Raw genomic sequence first — 22551 nt, forward strand, 5'->3', positions numbered from 1 at the left:
TTCTTTAATGCTGTGATAGCTGGCTCAGAGTGACACGATGCAGAGCAAATAAAATAATGAACACACTCTCCATTCCTATGCCTCTCTGTGACCCCTCATGGCCCTCAGATCATTTGATTTCTCTTGGACTAGAACAGTTGCCTAGCAGTGGAATGGATGGGCCTTATGATAGGTATGTTTACTGTGTGTGTGTGTGTGTGTGTGTGTGTGTGTATGTGTGTGTGTGTGTGTTTTACTGAGGATTGAACTAAGCACAAGGGTGCTTTACCACTGAGCTGCATCTCCAGCCTATTTGTTTTGAGACAGGGTCTTGCTAAATTGCTGAGGCTCGCCTCAAACTTGTGATCCTCCTCCCTTGACCTCCCTAGTAGGTGAGCTTACACACACCACCTCTAGCAATGTTTAACTTTTTAAGAAACTGACAAATTCTTTTCCAAGGTAGTCTTCCTCATTTTATATTCCTATCCACCAACAGTGCATGATAGCTGCTCTCCAGAATCATCAATACTTAGCATGATCAGTCTTTAATTTTAGCAGTTTTCACAGGTACGTGGTGGTGCTTCATTGTAGTTGTGAAACATATGCTTCGTATGACCAATGATATCAAGCAGCTTGTCATGTCTTTATTTACCATTTTTATTTCTTCTTTACTAGGTTGTCTGGTCAACTCTTTTGCCCACGTTTAAAATTGGGGTTGTTCACTTTCTTATGGTTGAATTTGAGAGTTCATTATATATCATGGGTAGAGATACTTTAAATGTTTTGTGAACACTTTTTTTTTTCTGTGCTAGGAATCAAACCCAGAGGCTCATGCATGCTACACAGGCACTCTCCTAGTGAGCTCTCCATGCTTTATATATTTTGAATGTAAGTCCTTCTTGGGAGGAATTAAAAAACTGACTCAAAAATTCATAGGAAAATGCAATATACCCAGAATAGTCAAAAAGAGGAACGCAGCAGGAAGCTCAATGGCCAACATTATCTGCTTTCAAGACTTACTATGAAGCTTTAGTAATAAACACAATATGGCTGTGCATAAAAACTAGTAAGTAGAAGAATAGAGCAGAATTTAGAGGACAGATAGAAGGGCACCTATATACAATGACTTTTGACAAAACTGCAAAGGCAATTTAACACACAAAAAAAGTTTTTCAACAAAATTTCAGGAACAACTGAATTAAAATATGCAAAAGTATCAATATCCACCCATATCTTGTACCACATACAAAATAAAAAACCTCCAGAATAAATCATAGACCTAAACATAATACAGAAAACAAGGACCAGATACCCAAACATAGGAGAAATTTATGTCTCCCTGAATTATAAAAAAATCTGTTAGGTATAATACCAAATGGCTGATCTTTAAAAGGACACACTGACAATCTGGACTTCACCAAAATTTAAAAGTTCTTATCTTGAAAGAGATGAAGTGAATATAAAGACAAGCCACAGACTGTGAGATAATATTTACCAAAAGCAACAAAAATTTTAACATTGCCCACTTACTATGTGACATTCACTAAACACACTTTCTTGCACAGAGGCCACTTAAGTGTGTGTGTGTATTGAATAAGCACCTTATGAAGTACATATAATTTTTATTGTAATTGAATATATGAAAGGTATAAGTGTTTAGGAAGCTAGTTTAATGATATAAAAGTAGATAGCAAGGAAGCCAAAATTGGAGCACAGACTATCTATCGACTTCAGAAACTAAACTCTTCATATCTCCAAGGTAAAAAAAAAATGCCATTTTTCCTTCCTTTTTTTCCAGCCTGAGGAGGACTTTTTAAAACATAGCTACATCCTATTAAACCAGACTACCTTTGAAACTTCCTGGGATAGGTATTTTGCCGGGCCATGTCTAGTAGGCCACACTGAATTTACAACATCCTTTTGCTGTAAGCCTTTTTTGTAAGACTAAGCAAACCAAGAGGTTATCAGTGTTTCCAGCCTGGCATCAGCAACCTAAAGGCAGCAGGAGTAAGTTTGTATCAACACTAGTGCTTAGTATAGCAGCCTTGAGCTCCAGTTCCCACATTGTCCAACTTACTCTTTTGGAGCAAGGGACATTCCTACTGTAGAGTACAGAGTGGTTTGTTATGCCCCCCAAAAATGTGTGTACCTCCATCAGCAACCACTTACACCTGGAGAGTGACCAAGGTATGGAAACACATATTTTTCTGTAGGTCTGAGCCCACCCACTATTCCCCACCAATCCTTGAAGAAGAAAGTATCCACTCCTAGAGACATCAGGCTGAAAAGCCCCATATGCTTGGGTGCCCCTGTTTAGGGGTAAACAGGGTGACTGTGAAATCTCAGAGCCTGGGTGTCACAGATCTGCAAGGGTCCAACTGGCATTTAGAATGCTCCCCAGGTAGCACTGCAGATCTCTTTGTGCTGGGAGGGGTGTGTATATGACCCTGGTCACAAGGTTTCCTAGTGCTCCTTCTATGCATATTTCACCCCAGGCCCACTGAGTGAATGTGAGGGGACCTAGAATGTCCATTATAATGAGCTCTGGGCCAGCCCATCTCATTTTCACAAGCGCAAGTAAAACACTTTGATATTAAAGCAAGAGCCACAGGTAAACTAAATGTCTTTCTCTGAGCAGTAGAAATAATGTGGCTTGCATAGTTTATTCAAAACCTGGTAACTGCTGAATGAACTCTGTTTTGAACTCTCAGTGCCAGGAGTCTTATGATTTCAGGGCCTCCACTATTCTCTAGTTTCATGGGACAAAAAGGACAGGATCATATTCTTATTCCTATTATATAAAGTTTTATTTTTTTTTTCAAAGTCTTCATATCTTCCCACCTTCAAAAGGAGGAATACAGTTAACTGCTCGTGCCTACTCTGCTGGCAGGATTTGAAGATCACAGTTTTCCTGGATGTTCTTGATCAAGTCGCTAAGATACATTCTTTGAACTCCCTTCTCCCAAAGAAAGTCACCCTTTCTAACTTTAAGTCAGACACAAAAACTACCTCCAACAAAACTTTAAACTGTGGCATTTGGCATTTGCCATACCCAAGGTGTGGCTCATTTTGAGATCTAGCAAAAATGATAAATATGATTGTTCCTTTGTGTCACATACTTAAAATTTAAATTTTAATCAAGTTAGAATGTATAAAATATTTAAATATGGGTGTGCCCTGGACACATTCACATACTTCAATTTTGAAAACTCTTGGGTTTTTCATTTGGAAGCAGATTTAAAATTCTATGTACAAGAAAAATCATGGAACAAAACATCTGTACCTATATCCATTTATCATTATCATCTGTGCTGATATGACAGGTTCCAAGAAAATAGCTTCCACCCACTGGGGCTCCCTCCCCCAGCTATCTGTCTAAAATCACAGTATTCTCTTTGTGTATATTTATATTACTTTACAAATGTATAAGACCAGGCCTTGTTTGAGAAGAAAATCCTTCTTTTGACTTGTATAATTCTGATTTTCTTGATAAATGGAGACTATCCTGCACAGGCACATATGTAAATGAGAGTGTCATTTGCCTCTAAACAAACATTAGAGGCAGCAATGAATGAGGTTTAGGGGACAGGAGGTTAATGCATCTCCCTGAGAAGCCAATATTAAATAGTTGCTCTTCCTTCATCAGGAAAAAGGAATGTGCTTTATGACCAATTGTCATAAAGCAGCCACATGGTGAAACAAAATACTTGTCTTCTACAAGTATTTCAGTTCTGGGAAGGAAGGCAGACAGGAAGAAAACCAAGTCCACACAGAGGGTAGACCCTAAGAAATGAGGTCCACATCTCTTTCTCTCAATTTCCAATGAAAATGAAGGCAGCAATCCATGCCATGTACATGAAGGAAGAAAATTCTTTGGATAATTCATCTCCAAGTGTGTTTGGGAGGGTTTGCAGGGTGAAGCCACTCAAAATTCATTTTCCCACTACCTAAGAGTTTTTATGCTCATTTCACATCTGAAGGGCTTAATTATTTCTTGAAGGGTACACACAATGCCCCTCCAGAGTTCATTGTGCAGTTTAATTTTGAACCCTTGAAGGACAGCTTTTCCGTTAGAAATCGAACACAAAACGTCCTTAATGAACAGGCGTTTTTGCAGGGTGGGGCCCAAGCAGGATCTCAGGACTAGAAGTATGAATTTTATGCTTTGTTGCCAAAGGAGACTGTGGACATTCTCACCACCTTATTTAAAGCAGGATACACTAATGCGTGAAGTGGTGCATTAATGGCCTAAATTAAGTTACAGGTATGAATTTTACATAAAACGGATTAATATTATATGTCATAGCAGAATTTGAAATACTCCTTGTCCATGCATTTTTAATCTTTCCGCGCTCTAATTTATTTAGAAGGCAGTTGCATTTCCTTAGCCCACTTATGCATCTAGATGAGTAAAAGAAAAACCCCTGACGGTTTTGTGGTTTTGTTTTATTTATATTTTCCTTCACCATAAAACCTGCATTCGATTGCGCTTTCTCTTTTCTTTTGCTAAGCTTTAGCGTTAAATGAAAGAAAGAAAGAAAACGGAAGGCTCCACATTCCATCCCATCATTATGGTTTCAGCAATTGTCAAAAGGCGAATAATGAAACGGAAGGGAAAATATGGAACAGAACTTCTTGCACAGCGCGTCTTTCTTAAGGCACTGGAATCCCAGAGTGGGCCGCGCTGTTGGGAGTGGCAGGGAATCCGTGAGCAGGGCCCAGCGCTCCCTCAGCAGCCTAGGCGGGAGGAGAGTGAATTCCAGCCCCACATTCCCGCAGTTCTTCGCAGGAACTTCTCTCGCGTTTCCCCTCCCCTGGGCACACACCAGCCTGCCCTGACTCCCACCTTGCACTCTTTGGTCAGAACCCCAACCCACAGCGTTGATGGAATGGAGTGCTCTTCCCTTTGGCCCAAGCGTCATTCCCTGAGGTGGCACTGCCCTCCTGATTAGCGGGCCACTCCCCACTCCCCACCCCTCCCGCCGCTGGGGTTGCCCGGCTCCCCGCCTCCCAGCACCTCCCAAAGCCCCCACCCTCGCCACCTCCCTCTACGCACCAGCCTGCGCGCGGGACCCAGATCCCTCCAGTTGCGCAGCTACCAGGCCCACGCGCTCGCCCCGCCCCCTGGGGACGTGGCTCAATAAATACAGCTGCACTGCGGGCAGGGGGAGAGCGCAGTGGAGGAGGCGCGGTAGTGAGTCGGTGCCTGAGTGGGGAGCTCTTGGGCTAGGGGAGCGCGGCGGTGGCGACGGCGGTCCCGCTTAGTCTCAGCTCCGAAGGGAGTAACAAGGGGGCCCAGGTGGGCTACTTTTCCACCGGTACTTCCGACTTTTCTTGTCTTTTGGTTCGGGCCCAGTGTCGCCCACTGAGCAGAGATTCCCCTCGCAAAACCTGAGCGACCTTTCCATCAATTGTTGGGCTCAGATCGCAGGGAGCCCCGAGTGCGCTGGGCCCGAAAGCAAGGGGAGAGGAGCCGGCCGCAGGCGGGGGCCAAGCGGATCTTGCCTACCTCCCTTGCACGCCCCATCAAGTCCTTTCGCACAGGGTGCAGGGCGCACGCGATGAAGGCGGTGAGTCTGGTGCGCCCTTCGGGCTGCGGCAGCGGGGAGCTGGCGCTGCGCTATCTGGCCCAACATGGCCACAGCCTGGGCGGCTCGGCTGCCGCGACCACTGTGGCGGCAGCGCACTGCAAGGCAGCCGAGGCGGCGGCCGACGAGCTGTCGCTGTGCCTGCAGTGCGATATGAACGACTACTACAGTCGCCTGCGGAGGCTGGTGCCCACCATCCCGCCCAACAAGAAAGTCAGCAAAGTGGAGATCCTGCAGCATGTTATCAACTATATCCTGGACCTGCAGCTGGCGCTGGAGACGCACCCAGCTCTGCTGAGACAGCCACCACCGCCCGTGCCTGAACTTGTCCGGCAGTGCCGCCTCCGGACCCTGCTCACTGCGTTCAATACCGGCCGGTAAGAGGCCTGGTGGCGGCTGGGGACAATGCCACAGGGGATGCAGGAGGGTGGTGGCGGGGTGGCGGGGAGCGGGCGTTCCCTCTCTTCGGAGTGGAGGTCCGCGGAGAGAATGACAGCCCCCAGCTCCTTCTCCAGGCACCTGGGGCAGCCTGCTGCCAGCTAGCCTGATAAGTACAGATCAGGGAGAACGCGCCAGGCAGGACTTGGGGCTTCGCGACCCCTGTGCTGTCAAGTCCAGCGGAGGGGTCTCCCCAGGCTGCAGCCTGGGGTGGGGGCTCAGCGCACCAGCTTGGTGTCAGAGGACGCCCAGGACCTTGAGGAGAGTTTGTACCTGCTAACCTTTCCCTTGGTGTTTGGTTGCTGTTCCAGGCCGGATGGGTGAATAAGCATGGCGACAGCACCTCTTAGGGAGGGCAACCTCCCGGGCGTTGGACGCCTCCCGGGCTCCCCCGCGAAGCCTGACATCCGTAAAGAGGGGCGCGGGCAGGTCCACGCTCTGAGCTTCCCAGAGGCCCTCGCTACCTTCTGGGCGCCGCTCCAGCTGTGGGCTGCGTGTTGTCTGACCTGGTGGTTTGTTTGGGTTGTTGATGGAGCACGTCTTGAGTTTGGTCGGTGGTGCCAGCAAGTCTGCAGCGGGAAGGTTCACACAAAGGAAAAAAAAACTCCTGACTTTTCTTAATTTGTAGACTTTCATTGTATAGGCACAACCAAAGAGTAAGAGTCATTTGAAACCCTGGAAAGAATGTAAATACCCCACACAGTGGACATTACTTCTAAGGTTGTTATAAAATCCTCACATCTCAAACATCTTATGGTGAAGCTGGAAAGAAAAAAAATACCTTTTCATTTCAAAGAACTCATATATTCTGCTATTGTATAAACCCTACTCTATTGTCAAGCTTTAACTGCATTTTTAGAACTTTTAAGAATTTTGACTCCCCAATACCTATTGTATTAGATGCCTTCTATGACAATAAATCTTCACTGAGCAAAAGGTTCTTAAATTTGTGGTTTTTAATTGACTTTTACTGAGTTATGTGATTTTTCATTGTCAAGAATGGGTCTCTTGATGGATCACCTCAATTATTTACAGTGTTTCTTACCATATGGTGAAAAATGGGGCTCAGAAAGGGCTCCTTTGAAAGGAAAAAAAAGCTGCCCTACTCTTCAGTGTCTTCGAGGTCAGGAAGCAGTAGCTTCAAGAAAGTGCAGGACTCTGTCCAGGGGAAACTAGTACAAAACCCTAAAAGGTATATAAGGGAGATTCCAAGGAACTGTTTCATAGTAGTGCACAGCCAAATAAAACTGGCCTTGCCTTTCTAGTCGGCACACTTGAATTACACACATGTTAATCAGTGCAGCAGTTAGCATTAGGGTCTCAGCAGGGCCCCACCCACACCCTGCAGCTTGCTGAGGAAGGAAGCCCTTCCACTGCTCTTCCTAAGCCCAGAGTCATTGGCCCGCTCCAGAGTGAATCCTTCTAGGGCTGCCCTCAGTCGCATCCTTCAGACCCTACGGTTTCTTGCAATTATAAACCATGACATTTTGCTAAAATGTTATTAGCTTTATTGATTAGAACCATGGCCCATTAGATTTTAGAACTGTGATTTTACTTTCTCTACCTGGAGCCCTGACTCAATCCATTCTTTAAAAGATTAAACCAACCAACCAACTGACAGACACAAACAACTTGACCAAAGGGAACCCATTTCTTCAGGGGAGACAACCTGTAGTCTTTAGACTTAATTGAAAATGCTCAGAATTTTCAGTGAAGTTTCACAGAGGTTTTGTGTTTGAGGGCCTTCTTTACACTGATTTGCATGTTCTGTCTCTTTCTAGAGTTTCCCCTAAGCACTGAAACCCAGGTAATCCACATCGCCAAGGGTTTTCTAACTCACCCAAGCAAAGCAAGCCAGCAGTGGGGCTGAAGTCAGTCCCTCATTCTGAGGCACAACAAGAGCGCTGTGAAAACCCAAGTTAATTTGAAAAGTCCCTCTGAGTCCATAAAAGGGGACACACCTCAGGATCCAGAAAAGGGGAGCAAAGTGTGTTGCCTGTGTTCCTCTGGTTGGAAGATAGCTAAAGAGGAACTGAACTTAAAATGTTTAAATAAAGAGAGCCAAGACATATTTTCTACATGAATCCACTGGTATCTTTTTTTTTCTGGAGAAGAAAGCTCATACTATAAATAGGAACTTTCTAAGAGATTATCATGGGTAAATGAGAGGCCATTATAGGCTTTCGATGACTGTTTCTCAACTGGTTATGACATAAAATACCTACCTGCAATTTGAAATGCATGTAATAAAATTGATTTTTCAAAATTCTATCTTTTCTCCAAAGTTTAAGTTCCAAGGGAAAGAACTGTGGTCTTACAGTTCTTCTTGCAAATTCATGATGTTGAAGAGACTAAATGTACATATGCAAAAACAGAAAAAAATACTGACTCAGTCCTCTGCCTTCTGCTTTTCACAAAGTTATTTCAACATGGATCGTAGACTAAAAGTAAAGTGTTTAATTATAAAACAGCTACAAGAAAACAGGAGAGTTCCTCTGTTTGGTGATGATGTTTTAGGTAGAACACCAAAAGCATGATCCATAGAGGAAGCCCAAGCTAGATCGTTCTTATGGTTAAATCCACCACATCTATGTGCTCAGACCCACCCTCCAGTCTGGAAAATGTGTGGGGAAGAGAAGGAGCACAGACGATCCAGCCCATAGTCAGAGCTAACCAATTATTAGCTGTGTTCCTTCAGGCAAATGACTTTTCCACATTTCAATTGCCTCATTTGTAAAATGAGTATAAAATCATAATAACCTAGCTTTGGTAGGGTTATCTAAAGGTAAAATAAAGTAACATATATGAAAAAAAATTCCAGACAGTAGTTATAATTCTGGTGTATATAAAAATCATCTGGAGAGATTTTAAAATTGTGGATTCTTGATTCCACTCATTCTCTTATCCCCACCACTGAGGCCTTGATTCATCAGGCCTAGGATGGTCTTCATTTTAGTGTTTCCTAGGAACCCCGGTTTGAGAAACTGCAAAAAGTCATAAAATAATAAGTCACCTTCAGCCATTTCCAGGATATTTGTCCTCTTTGATATCAACTTCCAACTCCGCAGGAGCTCTAATCAAGTAAACAGGAAAGGTTAATGTGACACAGACAGAGGGGTCACCTGGGAGGCAGCTGCTTCAAGAGCAAGATGCTGGAGGGGTCCTGGGACAGGTGAGCACCAAGTGCTGGCTTCTCAGGAGCCCTGGCTTTCTTCCGGACTTGATTTGACTCTTATTTTCATGATAACCTACTTTGTTTTCATATTAAATCACATTCTTTTCCAAGGTAAAACTCAAAAGAAAGAAAATGTCCCCCTTCTTATGTGTCCTTCTCCACCAACATCTTCCCTCACTACCTCTGTGATGACCTGAAAAGTGATTGGAGAAAGTGCCTCAGGGGCAGGATGGCTTTCATGGTAAAGGGACTCTCTGGGAAATCCACGATTTCTCTGCTGTGTTCAGCACTACTGAGAGGCCACTGGGGCCCAATGGAGGCCAACAGCTCAACAGTCTCACCCGGCATGACAGTCACATACGGAAATTGGTAAATGGTACAATTGTACCTTAATTTCATGTAATAGATTTATTTTTTGGTAGAATTACATATAATTTTTATGAATCAAAAAGCAATGGGGAAAATAATAGCTTTAACTCTTCCAAAATTGAATAAGACTTTTTATAAATGAAAAAAGTAAGTCTGTGGAATTTGATTGATTGCAATGTGGCCCCAGGCAAGTTAGTTAACCTCTCAGAGACTTGCTTAAACTTCTAAAGGGGACTGTGGTGGCAATGAGAGTCAAAACCCAACACACTGCCAGGCACGTGAACTTGAGTGTCTGTTAGTTCCTTTCCTATAAGCCTTGTATCTATCTTCCCGTTTCATGGAGGTAGGTTTCAGCAGGCCACATGCTTGCTGAATAGGGACAGGAATGACTGAAGGACACTTGACTCCTTCCAGTATAAAAATAGGGTTAAGAAAAAGGGAGGAACATGGTGTGTGTGTGTGTGCATATGTGTGTGTGTGTGTGTGTGTGTGTGTGTGTTAACTCAGTACGGCACACAAAGATTTCACAAATGCACAACCTTTTCAAGGAGGCAAAAGGCTTCAAACCTTCTAACTGCAGAAACTATTTTCATTGCATCTCTTTATTTTCAGGGCAAATGGAGGAACCCAGGTGAGGGCTCACAGGAGGCTGAGTAGGGCCACTACCTGCTGGTCTTGCCTACAGCACAGGCAGGTCCAGAGCCTGTGTGTCCTTAGTCTGTTTTCTGATACATGGCTGAGTGCCCCAGAACTGAGACAGAGGCTAAGCTCCACTTTCTGGATGGAGCCAGGTTCCCCAGGTACAGAAACCACTGACTAGAGTGGTGCTCAGTGCAGCAAGTGGTGCTTCAGAAACAAGCTAAGGTTGAGAGCTGCATAAAATTTGCATCTTTCTTCATGGCTTAGGAAAGTGAACCTTTCATAATTTATGTTGAAAATATTTTCTGGTAGTTGTACATCCCCATGAGGCTAAAGTGGAGGCTAATTCAACAGGGTGGGAAACCCATTCTCTGAGGGTTCATGTGTCCATTGCTGTATTTAAGTGAAACATAAAATAGTAGAATTTCCAAGAAAGTCAAGTTCCATCATTTTTCTGATAAGGAAACTGAGGCTGTGAAAATTTAAAAATGTGCCTTTTGTAAGGGACTTGAGGCCGAGGCAGAGCTGCTAGTGTAACTCAGGCCTCTGACCTCCAGTGACAGGGACCTTGCTTAGTTCAATATGTGGCATGATCATTTGTTCTAGTGGGCTGTTCTCTCTCCAGCATTTACCTTGAGTCATTTTTTTTAGTTCCCATTTTCTGGTGCATGTATTTATTTCGCCAAATAATTTTCTTCTTATAAAAATTCTGTAAACATAGCCATCTTTTCTGTGTATGTAATTTGAGGACTGACTGGAGTCATTCCTAAGAGAACTATTTTTTTTTACTCTACAGTTGGCTGCTCCAGAAAAGATATATGTATCTTTTTGTCTAGAGTTATTTGAAATGAAAAACTTCATGATCACTCTGGATTATTTCACTCTATCTTAGACTACAAGGGTCCCTTTAAAGACCCTAGGAATTCTTAATGATCCCAGAGGGCACTGAAGACCCTATTTATTAATTTGCAGTTCGAATTTCATGACATGAAACACAGTAAAAAAAAAAAAATCTTCTGCTTCAGGATTGTAGAGATTACCAAGAAACACAACAGGATCATGTGAACCTGTGTGCTCTTGCCAAGCCTGGTGTTATAATTATACATAGGAAGGGAATGCTCTGCTCACTGACATCCATAAAGGGGCTGATTAACTCAGCTCTGTAGGAACAGTTTAATATTAAATCAGCCCAAACTTTAAGGGCACATTTCTTAGAAACCCTTTATCTAGCATCAGGTGTGTATGTAGACAGTAAAGCATCTGGTAATTTTGAGGTTATAAGAGGAAAAAAGACAAAAAAAAAAAGGAGAATGTGCATTTTCCCAAGACAGTTTAAATAGTCCAACTTGTTAATGGAGTTAAAAAAAATCATCAATTCTTTTCATCTTTTTTAAAAAATAAAAACTATGCTCAAACAGAGGGCTCAACTGTTAGAGACACCTTCTGGATTGCTATGTCATTTGACGTTTTCTTGGTAAGTCAAAACAATTCTAAAATGCTTTTCATAAAAATTGAAGAATGAAAATGAAAACTTAAAACCAGGGGATATAGCTCAGTTGGGAGAGTTCTTGCCTCACATGCACAAGGCCCTGGTATCAATTCCCAGCACCACAAAACAAATAAACAAGACTACCATAGACCTCCTGAGCCCAGCAACATCATTTAAAGATGTATTTTAAGAATAAGTTTTATTTTCTTTACTCTTCCTCTCCTGCCAAAAGATACAGAGCTTCTCTGTGAAGCTGCACTTGGGATCCACACTCCAGTATCAGCTTATTTAGGAAACTGGGTCATAACAATGACTACTGTATGATCCTAAGGATGAAAACCCACCACCTCAATTTTGCAGGTTTGCTTAAGATTGTGTCTTTGATGGAGAACTTCAGAGTTACTGATACTTGCCAGGGACCAAAAGGGAGTTCTCCTTCAAACAATAGCCTGACAGTGCCAGGGACCAAAAGGGAGTTCTCCTTCAAAGAATAGCCTGACAGTTACAAGAAACAGCCCTTTAGGAGACATCTCGCCTGGGAGACACCCTGAAGCCATCCATCTCCCTGAGACATCCTGCGGCCATCTGTCTTCCTGAAACATCCTGCGCTGTCTCACCTTGTGAAGACTTCTAGCAACTGCCGATAAGAGAGCTCCCCCCATCCCCAGCCCATAAATACCCCTGTGTGAACAATAAAAGTTTGCAGCTTGATCAAAACTTTTGTCTTGCTGTCACCCTTCATGTCTCTTGTCCCTTCATTCCTCCCCATCTAGGTTCGCTGCCCACATTGATGTGTCCTGCCGGTCGGGACAGATACTCAGCCTCCCTGAAATCCCAATCCCAGGGATGTGAAGGAAGTTTCTTCTGGAAGTACTGGAAAATCCCGAAGAGAGTTGCTCTCCTGCAGCCCATGCAAACTCCCAGGTAGGAGGAGTATGCACACTAGGTGAAGAGGATCTGCTCATAGCAGATACAGCAGGAGCAGTTACAAGGCAGCAAAAATGTCCAGGTAGCCATTCTGCTGTGCGCTCTGTGGCCATTTCTCCTGCACTTGTGCCCTAACTTTGCTGACACCGCTGGGGCAGCTTCTGCATTGCTCACAAGGCTCTTGCTCACAAGGCTGCCTCAGTTGGCAAATGTGCCTCATCTGCTCCTCAACATCGCCACGGCTCGTCAAAGGCCATTAATCAAGCATTTACTTTTAAATCTAAACATTTCTAGAAATACAAATTTCTGGCACAGTGGGCCCTAGCCTGACTAGGGTTGTGAAAACCCAGCAAATTTGCTGCTGATATTCCTCCGGTTACAAGCCACCTAGCCCTGCCGGCAGTGTGAGTTATCTGCTGCCCTCTTTTGAATCTTAGGGCACACTGCACCCTAAGAAGGGCCAATGGCCTGAAGAAGGTCTCTTCCCCCTGTCAGGGGGCAGCATCAACCTGGCTGATCCATGCTGTCACAGGGCTCTAACTCTCCCTGGGAGCACTACTTTCTCTGAAGGTGCACCTCTGCGGTGAAAGCAAACCGGAGTCTAAAGCAGTAAAGGAATTAAAAGACATGAGGTTATGTTTTGTTTTTTATTTTAAAATTTATTGATATATAATTGACTGATAAAATTGTATATATTTAAGGTATGGAATCTGGTGTTTTGCTATGTATATACAACATGAAAGGGTCACTGCAATCCAGTTAAGTGACACATCTCTCACCTTAATGTCCTTACTCTTTGTGTATGTGTGCTGAGACACTCAGAAAATATTCAGTACCTGACACAGTACTGTCAAAGCCAGTCCCCTTGCCATGCATTAGAGCTCTAGAGCTTCTTCCTGCAGGACTGGGACTTGGAATCCTTGGGCCAGCATCTTCTTATTCCCTGACACTTTCCCCCCAACCAACTTTTATAAGTCTAAGCTCTACTTTATGAGTCTTGATATTCTCAATGCCATGTCCAGGTGCAGGAGGCATCTCTCTGGGCCTGGCTCACTTCACTTCACACTGTCCTTCAGGTTCATTCCTGTTGTCACAAATGGCAGCATGTCCTTCCTTTTTTTTTTTTTTGAGGCCAAATAATATTTCATTGTGTGTGTTTGTGAGTGTGTGTGTGTGTGTGTGTGTGTGTGTGTGTGTGTGTATATATATATATATATATATATATATATATATATATATATATATAATTTCTTTTCTTAATCCAGGTTTTCACCCAGAAGGCTTCCCCTCTGACCTAATTTATTTAATGCCCTAAAGTGCCCACAGCATTGCAGGACACATTTCCTGAGCCTCTCCAGGGGGTCCCATGCATGCAGGACAACAGTGAGGTCAGGTCCTCATAGGTCCTCACCTGCTGCACTCATGCAGCTCCTCCACACAGCACCCTGCAGCCTGATGCCTGCCTCTCCACCAGCTGTGTCTGCTGCCATACCCCCCACCCCCATGCTTCTGCTGCCATCCCCCCCACCTCCACCCCTGTGCTCTGGTAATCTGAGCCCCACTTCCCAGTCCTTCCCTGATCAAATCTCCTCACTTGGCCTTCGGCCTTCGTGCCCCTAGTCAACCCCTTACTCCCAAAGAATGCACAAAGGAGCAGGTCGGAATGTGTTCCTGAGAACAGAAAGAAAGATTGGATTGCCACCTTCTCATCAGGGTCAGGGTGTTATGTAGAGGACAAGAAAATGGCATCAAGGTAGTGCTGGGAGAATCAGGAGGCGACTTGTCTAAGATCTTGGCCATGGCACTCTCATTTTGAGAATGGCCACACCACAACCATGGAAATGAAGATCCTGGTGGGAAAAATGATGATGGCACACTCCTCTTTCTGGAGGAGAAATGCTGGAATTTTCTGATCTCTCAATCAGATCATTAGGAACTTAACATGCACCCAGAATGCAGACACCCTCCCTGTCCCTGGGCAAATGTCCCTCTGCATCATGGCCCACTCCCTGGGCACACATCTCGTGAACTGAACAGGGTCCTGAACATAGTCGGGCACACACAGTGTGGCTTTGCTACCTACCACTGTCTTGGAATTCTTAATAATTTCTGAACAAAGAGCTCCTCTTTCCTGTTTATGTTGGCCCCACAGAATATGTAACTGGTCCTGCCCAGCACTCAAGGATGGCCAGTCCTATGGCACCCTGTCCCAGGTGAGATGGATGTCTTCTCTACAATTCCCAGATCTCTGTGGTCACTTCCTACATTCAAGGCAAGAAAAAATGAAGAGTTCAACATTTGTATAGCGGTATCCCTTTTTCTGGAGGAAGCAAAAGCTTTCTCAGAAGTACTCTAACCAGACTTATATATAGCTTATATACCTTGTGTTTCCAGCCCTTAACAGAACATGACAGCTTGTAAGTGACCGTTAAGTGCTACAAAATGTTTTTACAGGGGCTGGGGATGTGGCTCAAGCAGTAGCGCGCTTGTCTGGCATGCGTGCGGCCCGGGTTCAATCCTCAGCACCACATACAAACAACGATGTTGTGTCCGCCGATAACTAAAATAAATAAATAAATAAATATTAAAAAAAGAAAAAAATGTTTTTACATTAGCAATCTGGTCAACAAAACTCTGGCCTTAGAAATTTAGACCAGGAGGGAGATAAATGTAAAAGTAAAATACAAAGCAATCAAAAACCTCTCATTCCAGTCAGGCAGGTAGTTCATGCCTGTAATCCTAATAGATCAGGAGACTGAGACAGGAGGATCACAAGTTAAAGCCAGCCTCAGCAACTGTGAGGCACTAACCAACTCAGTGAGACCCTGTCTCTAATAAAATACAAAATTGGGCTGGGGATGTAGCTCAGTGGTTGAGTGCCCCTGGTATCGACCCCCCCTCCTCTCAACAACAACAACATAAAAACCTCTTATTCCTCTTTGAAAGAAAACCATAAGTAACTAAAGTGAGACATATTTCAATATTCTTTCTTTCTTGCTAGTAATTTAAAATGAACAAAAGAGGCTTCAATGATATACAGCTGATGATGTTTCTGTTCAAATAAAATAAAAAGAACAAACATAAAATAAGTGATTAATATATTTTTGTTGTAAAGGATTTCTGGTGAAATATCAAGATACCAAAGATAAAAAGGAAATAAATATTCAAGGTTTACAGGAAGGGAAAAGGAACTTAAAAAAATCCAGAAGCTCGTTAGAAATGCAAAATCTCAGACCTCAACCCAAACCTCTTAAAAAAAAAAAGTATGTTTTAGCAAGATCCCCAGGGAATTCGTAATGTGCCCATCTTTTTATCCTTTCTTCACCCTCAATTTTTAATTATATTGTCATATGAAAAGTGTTATATTATTTCACATAAACCTAGGAAGTATTCTTAATGTTATTATAATTATGTATATGACATTTATATAGAGCTAAGTAATATGGTGTGATCTAAGGTAAGGAAATGTATAGTCTTCCTCCATTTACATTCTATTTAGGCATCAGGGTTTCTCAATGTTGACACTATTAACATTTGGGGGCCCATTGTTCTTTGTTATGAAAAGCAGTCCTGTGTAGCGTAGGCTGCTTTACAGCATTCCTGGCCTCCTCTCACTAGGTGCCACTAAAATCCCCACTCTAGTTGTAAAAACCAAAAGTGTTCCTAGATATTGCCAAATTTCCCCAGGGGACAAAATAGTCCTGATTGAGAAACAATGCTATGCATTAAAAGTTTGCCATTTGACAAAGAATCTTCCAAGTAGTGCTAATTTCTTTCCTCTTTCTTCTTTTACTTCTTAGTTTATACCCAGATCTACTGTTTACTATATTCCATGTCATTCTCTTAGCTTGGATTTGTTTCTTCATTTTTTTTCTATTTTTTCTTTGAATAATTTTTTCAGTAGAGGTTGTGTAGATAGGAAACTTAACAAGTTCTTATTTGTCCAAAAATGTCTGACTTGACACTAGTTTGACTCAGTATGGAGATCAATATTCAGTAACTCTGGCTCATCCCATGTTGCTAATGTGAAGTCTGATACCAGTATTATCATTTCTCACATATCTGGGTATAAATCTGCTATCTTAGTGTGGGTTGGGTTATATGAAATTGTCAGTATTTTACCATTCTTTTTACTACAACCCAACAATTTCATGTGGTTTAATCTAATTTTCCCTCTATTTTTCTTGCTTATTCTATACTTCCTTTCTCCCTATAGTCACCTTCTTTGGGGAATTTTTGTTTGCTTGCTTGCTATTTTATTTTTCTCCATCAGTTTGAATGTATACCTTCTTTTAGTATTAATGATTTTACTAGAAATTATAACATGCATCACTGACTTGCCAAAATCTAGTGGCACATGGTATTTTTAACTTCTTCCAGACAATTCTAAGACCTGGGCATCCTTTCACTCCAATTGCTTCCTGGACTTGATGCTTTGGATGTATATGTGAACCCCCCCTACACACACACACACAAAGACAGTTGTTATTATGTACCATGTTTATTTAGATTTATTCCCCTGATTTTGCATTTTGGTTGCTTTCTTCCTGTATCTCTTGACTGTCACCTGGGACTATTCCTTTTATCCAAGAAGGGGGTGTGCACATTTTAGACCAGTTCCCATTGTCAATCTGTGAGGTTTTGTTTACTTGAGATTTTCTTATGCCACCTTTATTCTAGTAAAAATAACATTCTATCAATTTTAAGAAACATCCTGATTTCAGAAAAGGCAAAATGTAAAGAGTATATGTATTAGCAATAAAATTTTGTATAACCTCTGCCCTCTATCTTTTCATCTGAGACTTCAATTAAATGCATGCTAAACTTCCTATGTACTTAAGTACCTCCCTCCCTCCACTTTTTTTCTTTTTTACCTAATGTAAATCCAACATTTGGGTCTTTAATTTTCATTATTGCAGGCCTGGGCAGTGGCTCAGTGGCAGAGCGCTCGTCTCCCATGTATGAGGCCCTGAGTTTGATCCTCAGCACACATAAATAAATAAAAGTTACTGTGTCCACTGCAACTAAAAAAAATATTTAAAATTTATTTTCCATATTGCATTTTTTAGTTCTTGAATTTCCAGTTGTTTCCTTTGAATATTAGCAATATTTTAATTTTTATGGTTTCCAGGTACTTGCTGAGATTTTTATGTTTGTCTTTTATCCCGAGAATTATTGTAGGTATTGTTCTACAGGTATATTTCTACAGTGGGCAAAGGCCTTTTAACAAATAAATGAATTCACTCTGTGGAATAAAAGCCACATTATACAACATGCAACCACAAACAGTATACACACAGAGATAGTAAAGGACTGATATGATGAATTCTACTATCAGTTTTTAGTTCCTCCCTGCTAAGAAAGTGGTAGAACATAGTGGCTACAAGCAAAGTTAATAGACAAACATGTGCTTAAGTTCTGCCCATGTAATCTTGGTCAGTTACCTTATTTCACTGAGTAACAGTAGTGATCCTAAAGAATCGTCTTGGACCAAACTAGGGTAAGTGTGGATAGCATATGTAAAGCATAATGCTCAGCACACAGTCAACACTGAATACATGTAGTATCATCATCAGGGCATTGGTAATAATCAATCTTCATCTGGGACAGTCACACATGCAGCACTGGTACTGGGTTATCTCATGTTTCTTCCAGGAACTTTCCACTGAGTCTTAAGCTTAGCTAATGCATTTGCCCCAAAGCTTTTACTTATGGTATGTATTTCTTTTCTAAGATTTAATGCACAGATGTGAAACCTAGAAAGCCTGGCTTTCTTTTATTCTGTCCAGCAAAATGCTAGCCATGCATCATGCTTCAGTTCTCTCTCTCTCTCTCTCTCTCTCTCTCTCTCTCTCTCTCTTCTCTCTCTCATAGAAGGATGCTTTTCTGCAGGAGCCTTGGCAATTGGAAAGTAGAGAAGAGGAAGGGAAAGGTTGTTGGAGAAGTACAAAAAGAACATCTGAAGTCCCTCTGGCAATACAAGCCACTTCCTGAACAGGATCCAAATTGGAAACAGATCTTCCAGTGCTGAAAAATGGAGGTGCTGAGAGAACTCCTGGACCACTCCACACACCTGCCCCCTTAGATTTGCTCAGGGAAGTTCATGGGTGTTTATGTTATGCTTTTTTATTTATACACACTTTTCAAATCTCTAAGAAGGGGAACCTATTCCCACCAATGCAGTCTGGGAGAGTTATATGGGAGCACTGGACCCACAGATATGGTAAGTGTTAGCTTGTTGTGTGGAAGATAGAGTTCCATACAGATTAGCCCCAGGAGATGTTCCACCACTGCAAAAATTACTGACTCCTCAACTTGAACTTATATTCTTCTACTTGCCTTCTTTGTCCTTCAACTCAATTATAGACAAGTTCCAATTAGTTGGATGTGAGGTCATAAAATTTCTATGAGGGTAACAGCATGCCTCATTTATCTCTGTGTCCCCAGGGCTAGCCCTGTGCCTGAAATATTATTGCTGCTGCTCAACTCATAAACAATGGTATTGTTGAGTTTGGTCTAATTCAATTGACTTAATTCATGACTAACCCATGTTCAAAAGGAAGCAAAATACATACTTTGTCTCTAAACACAACTTTTGGTAAAGAAAAAAAAAAAAAAATATATATATATATATATATATATATATATATATATATATATATATATATTTCTACAGCTACTCCCAGATAGTGTCAAGTAATTACTACTATTATTATTTATGTAACTTGGGACCTTAAGCAACTCATTTCTCTTTTTCGTTCGAACTACTGTTTCATTTTCAGAGTCCTGCATTATATAGCACAATTAAAATTATGGGAAAATATCATAGTTGTCTTTTTAAAAAGCCCTATTGAGTTTAATCTATAACATAAACATAAATACACTGGTCCCAATCCTCTTGGGGGGAAAGAATTTATATATATATATATATATATAATTTTTTTTTTCTGGTTACAAATGTTTTTCCCAGACTCTGCTGAAGTTATAATATTTAGTGTCTGTCCATGTGTATAGCCTAAAAGAAACATGATAATGGTCATTTGGGGACAGAAATTGGAACCCACTTATTAATAACATTTCTCCTATGTGAGGCTAATTCCTCCACCTATGCTCTGGTTCCCTCCTCTCTTGATAACTCTTGAAACCTAATCTATTAGTTGTATCTTTTCTAACACTTGCCCCTTTATTTCTCTCCTTTCTTTCCTTTTGGGATGTCAGTTCCAGGAGAGCAGGGACTTTGTTTTGCTCACTGTTGTATCCTTGGCATCTAGGACAGTATCCAGACTACTCAAGGTGCACACTAAGTGTTTGTTCAATGAATGAATAAGTGTCAAATACAATAAAAAGTACTTAATAATAACAATAATAATAGTAATAACTAACGTCTATGAGTGGTTCTATATGCCAGCTTTTTGCTAAGTATTGACATACATTATCACCTCAAACTCTACAACAGAGAATTCTCCCCATGCAGTGGTACAGGAAGAAACCAGAGTTACTTCCCATCATCCCATTCTCCATGAGGCAGTGCTTTGCTTAGGGGTAGAATTTATAGTATCAAAGAGAAGCTCAGAATCTGATGGTTGGAGGAGAAACTTCTTTCTAGTCTGGGTACTATTCTAGATGCCACAGATACGGCAGGGAGCACAACAAAGTCCCTGCTCTCCTGGAACTGACATCCCATATCAATGAATGAATAAGCATATAGTAAAGAATACAAATGGAATATGTACAATAAAGAATAAGGAAAGGAGACCTGAAGGAAGTACACTCTTATCCAGTGGTTGGAAAGTGACATTCGGGCAGAAGATTGAATGAAATGAGCCTGAGAGCCAAGTGAGTATCTGGGCAGCAAACATTCCCAGAAGAGTGAGCAACAAATGCTTTTAATCCAGTGTCTGCTTCTAGCTTTGGGGGATCCAGGATAATGCAAGAATCATAGGGGATTTTCTGACAGTGTGAACAATTCACAGTAGAATGCCTGAAAGTCACTATAACATTTCGTGTGTTTTAAAGTCCACAGCCTCTATCTCTGCTACTGCTTGAGAAGCAAGGAGGCTTCTACTTTTCTTCTTCCAACTTCGCATACCAACATTTTTTTATTTAATCTGTGTTAGTGCTCAGCTATCAGGGTTTCTGAACAACATACTGCCCCCCCATATTTGAAATTTCTTCACTATATGAGAGAGCTTAGGAGGGGAAAATGGAGCTGAATTGTCAAAAAGACAAAGGCATTGATGGACACATTAATTAATTGTATATGTATTTATATAATATATATTACATACATGCACACATTAGAGGATTAGAAGGATAATAGGCTGCCTGATACTTCTTTAATTAATACCATTTTACTCAATTCTGGTTTGGGTAGGAAACTAGGTTGCTTTCAATTTAAAAGTTAATTTCTGGCATGTGCCCAGGACTTGAATTTTGGATGATAGAAACTTCATTCATTTTCAGTCCTATCTGTGAGCATGATAAGGACAAGGAACTATTAAAAACTCAAAATGCATGCTCAGTTATTTTAGGTGTTGGGCCACTCCACTGACATACTATTGGTGTGCTCCAGGACTAAAGTAACACACATTTCTTGTAAATAGTGGCAAAATATCAAGAGTTGGTCTTTCTGGGTTTTGCCTGCAAACAGGCAATACATTCTTCAGGTGTGGGAAAGCAGTAAAAAACTTGGGGATAAGACTGTGGCTGATAACAAACAGATCAAAGTCTATGTGTACACTTGGCTCCGGGTGAGTACAGCTTAAAAAAATAAAAGGAGCTACATCCCAATAAATTCATCAGAAGTGGAAAATGCATTTAATACACTTAACCTAGCAAATATCACAGCTTAACCTAACCTTCCTTAAATGTATTCAGAACACTTAATTATCCCAGAGTTAGGGCAAAATCATCTAACACAGAGATTATTTTATAATAAAATATTGAATGTATCATGTAATTAGTTGAATACTGTGCTAACAGTATGGAAAAAAAAAAACCAAATGGGCATGCTTTGGTATCATGGTAATGTCAAAAAAAATTATAAGCCAAACCATTTTAAATTGAACATTATCTGCATTGAGAAGATATCATGTGATGTCATGATTATATGATGCCCATAGAAGTTCATTCTGCTTATTTTCACTGATTACAGCTTCTTATCATTTCCTGACTTTAAAAAGAATCTGATCCTTCATTTAACACCAGTCTAATATGATTGATTGTTCTTCAAGAGGATTGATTGTTCTGTGCTAGACTTTTGACTTTACTTTATCCCAATGAAATGAAGGTTAAAATATGCATAGTGCTTTTCTTTTCATTGTACAAATATTGCAATTACAAGAGGAAATTTCGTTAGTTGTTTTAATAATTACTGCCATATTTCACAACCTTTGTTGCAAAAGCGGGCTGCCAAACCTTAATAAACCATGTAAACAAATACACTGGGGAAAGCAATGCTAGTCTCCAACTTTATATCTGCCACCAAAGAGGGCAAATTGTACAGTATGACATCTACCACCTGACAACTGAAGGTCTGTTGAAATGTACCTTCTTATTGAAAGGTATTCTTGCATCTGTTCAGGCCCCACTAACTCCCTATTTATAAAAAAAAAAGGTCACAAAAATGGTGGAAATGGTTGACATACATTAAAATGTAGATCTGGGATACAGATGTTCAACCTACATCACTGCACAACTCTGTGAAGACAGGGTTAATGCCCTCTTTATTGTGAAGTATTACAAAACTACTGTACCCTCTAAGATCTTACCTTTTCTCTTTCAATTAGAAGACAATTAAACTATACCCAGAGTTAGGATTTTGTCCTTTCTAACATTTCTAAATGTCACCAATCAAAACTTTATTTAATAATACTTAGAAACTGTAATTAAATTCTTCATGCCTTATTATTCTAATAAGTCTGTGGACTTACAAATCTGGGAAAATT

General features: G+C 41.3%; 1 pseudogene; it reads left to right on the top strand.

Moving 5' to 3' along the window:
- Nucleotides 1-5540: 5540 nt before the first annotated feature.
- On the top strand, nucleotides 5541-5948 carry LOC144251740 (DNA-binding protein inhibitor ID-4 pseudogene; annotated as a pseudogene).
- The last annotated feature ends 16603 nt before the right edge of the window (nucleotides 5949-22551 follow it).

This window comes from Urocitellus parryii, unplaced genomic scaffold (genome assembly GCF_045843805.1).
Source record: "Urocitellus parryii isolate mUroPar1 unplaced genomic scaffold, mUroPar1.hap1 Scaffold_183, whole genome shotgun sequence".
Lineage (NCBI taxonomy): Eukaryota > Metazoa > Chordata > Mammalia > Rodentia > Sciuridae > Urocitellus > Urocitellus parryii.